Below are 3,162 nucleotides of genomic sequence, written 5' to 3'. Positions count from 1 at the left end.
GTCCCTGCCTGTGCCGGGGTTTAACCCTCTGGCAGCGCCTCCCTCTGGGCTTAACTCCGGCTCCTCCCCCCCTCCCTGACTTTGCCTTCAGTCCCTCTCCTAACTCTGCCTCCAGCTGCTTGACCCCCTGACCAGTCAATTTCCACCCCCTGCTCAGAACCTGGCCACCCCCTCCTCTGATTTGCCCCCCTTTGCCCCTTTTTAATCCCTGTAAAAAGTAACGTGTGCTGGGTCCCATTCTCTGGAGGGAGGGCTGGGCGCCTGGCCCCTGCCTGCCCAGTGCTCAAAGTGCCCCATGATCTTGTGGATGTTTGCTAAGTGCTGCAGGGTCACCTGAAGGGGGAGAGAGACGTGCTTAGGAGGTGATGCAGCCAAGGGTGCCTCACTCAACACTGAAATGCAGCCACCTCTGGGGTGAGTTACACAAGTCAGCAAATGAATTTGGAACAAGAAACACACTGAAAGGACCGAGGCAGCTGCAGAAGGTGGAGAAAAGCAGAAAAAGCAGTATCCCTGGATCCCAGCCCTGCCCCTCCTGCCCTCTACCCCCTAACCTCCACTCCCCTCCCACATTTGAGGGGAGAACCCAGGAGTCCTGGTCCCCAGCCTTGCCCACCCCCATATTTCGATATGGCTCCATCCAACAGCTGCCCCCACAATTACAGGGCATTGCCATGGGGCACACCGGGGCCTGCCTGTTTGCACAGGATGGGCAATGCCAGTGCCCCATGGTGGGGAGAGACCATGCTAAGGGAGAAGCAGGCAGCAGACAGCTCCCATGACAGAGAAAGAAACGCTAGGGGGTGCCGTGCTGCAAGGAGTGAAGGGGGTTGGGAGGGAATGGGATGATCTTCCCTCACAGCAGGTGAGTCTGTCTCCCTCCCAATTCCTCTCCAGCCCTACTCCAGCCCAAGCTAATCCTGGCCCAGCTACCAGGGTTAAATTTGGCCTGGATTCCCCAGCTGCTGGGGGTGGGGCATGGGGCTGGGAAGCATGAGCCTCTACTCCCCCTTCCCCAGACACAGTTTCATGGGCACAGACCAAAGGAGCCTGCAGCACTGCTGCCTAGAGGAAACTGAGTCACCAGCCACTGACAGACACATCATGGCTCTCTTCATCCTCATCCTCTTTTCCATATACACCCTGGCCAGGGGAGGGGGGGTAAACTCAGGGCAGTTGCATAGTTAACCTGTGGAACTCCTTGCAAGAGGATGTTGTGAAGGCCAAGACTATAACAGGGTTCAGAAAAGAACTAGATAAGTTTACGGTGGATAGATCCATCAAGGGCTCTTAGCCAGGGTGGGCAGGGATGGTGCCTGTAGCCTGTTTGCCAGAAGCTGGGAATGGGCAATAGGGGATGGATCACTTGATAATTTCCTGCTCTGTTCATTCCCTCTGGGGCACCTGGCACTGGCCACTGTCAGAAGACAGGAGGATACTGGGCTAGATGGACTTTGCGTCTGAACCAGTCTGGCCGTTCTTATGTCGCCCTTGGCGCAGCAGTGACACCAAGTGGCCAATCAGGGTAATACACAGAGTATCAGAGGGGTAGCCGTGTTAGTCTGGAACTGTAAAAGCAGCAAAGAATCCTGTGGCACCCTATAGACTAACAGACGTTTTGGAGCATGAGCTTTCGTGGGTGAATACCCACTTCTTCAGATGCATGTGAGTATGTTTCCCTTGGAGCAGCAGTGACACCTCCTGGTCATTCAAGGTAATGCACAGAAGGTGTTTCCCTTGATACAGCAGTGACGCCCAGTGGTCTGGTGGCATAATGCACAGCGTGTGTCTGTCCTCTACAAGCAGTGACACCCACGGACCAGTCACGGTAATGCACAGAGCGTATTTCCCACCAATCTGGGTAAGGCATAGAGCATGTTTCCCATGGAGCAGCAGTGACACCCAGTGACCAGCAGGGGTGGCATCAGACTGTTCTCCTTTAGTGGGGGACTCAGATGGGCTAGACAAAAAAAATTGGGGGGCTGTGCCCCCCATCACCTGGCCCCACCCTTCACGGGGGCCATGTCTCTGCTCCTTCTTAGTCAAAGGCCAGGCTCATCTCCTCTCCCCCTGGTTAGGGTTTACAGCAATACAAACTTTATTAAAATAAAATAGTAAACAGGGTTTACTTTAAATATTCTAAATCTGTCCAAATTTTAGTACTGAATCCAAAGTTTTCTTAAAGATCCCATCAGTAACCAAAACCTAAATGAAAATTGAAACCAAAAACAAGGCTTAATTTAAAACCCAAACATTAAGAAAAACTTTGTTTGTAAAATAAAAACTAACAAATGCTGTAAATTAATAATTTCAACATTTTATCAAAAAAATGTGCTATAGCAGGATGATAAAATAACATCAAATAAATAAGCATGACCACTAAATCCTCCTATAAAGTAATTGAATCCTTGAATACTGGTCAAATCTGTATAAAATATGCAGAACTATGTCAAAACTGGTGTTGCAGGTCAGCCATTCAAATCCAGAAAATGTCAATTATAAGCTCCATTCCAACTAAAAAAACCAAAACAATCCAATAAACCAAAATGGTCACAGCCTGAAACAAACCTACACAGAAGCAAAATTAAACTATACCAACACAGGAACAAACGATGTAAATTTCTAATTCTAACTTCTTGTTTCTCCCAGGAGGAAGGTGTTTTGCACCCCAGTAACCAGGCTGTCACTGCAGCTTTCCTTTCACTAAATAAGATTTTTACCAAATATAAACTGCCGTCCAATTTCTCTAAGAGAAATTGAAATTGTATCTTTGTACTAATATCCCAAGTGTACAAGTCCATCCCCTCAGAGCAGCCCCACACCCTGACGCCAGGGGAGAATCCCAACTGGTTTGTGCATTTGTAACCCTGGGGCCTGAAGCTGATGAGAGAAAGGGAAATGAGCCATCTTGGAACTTTCCGATACCACCTGCGGGGAGCACAGGGATTTGACTGAGTTACATCGTGGCTAATTTTCACCTTGATCTCCGCCAGCAGGCTCCGCTGGAGAGCACGGGAGTGACTTGACCATGGCAGTACCCTATTTACATATTAAAAGCTGGCATTTTGGGGCCAATGGGGTGAAATGTGAGTACTTTTGGGGTTGGGACCCACATGAGAAGGGATGTGGACAAAGTGGAGAGAGTCCAGCAGAGGGCAATAA

Source organism: Gopherus evgoodei, unplaced genomic scaffold (assembly GCF_007399415.2).
Source record: "Gopherus evgoodei ecotype Sinaloan lineage unplaced genomic scaffold, rGopEvg1_v1.p scaffold_138_arrow_ctg1, whole genome shotgun sequence".
Taxonomy (NCBI): domain Eukaryota; kingdom Metazoa; phylum Chordata; order Testudines; family Testudinidae; genus Gopherus; species Gopherus evgoodei.
This window is presented reverse-complemented; position numbering follows the sequence as displayed.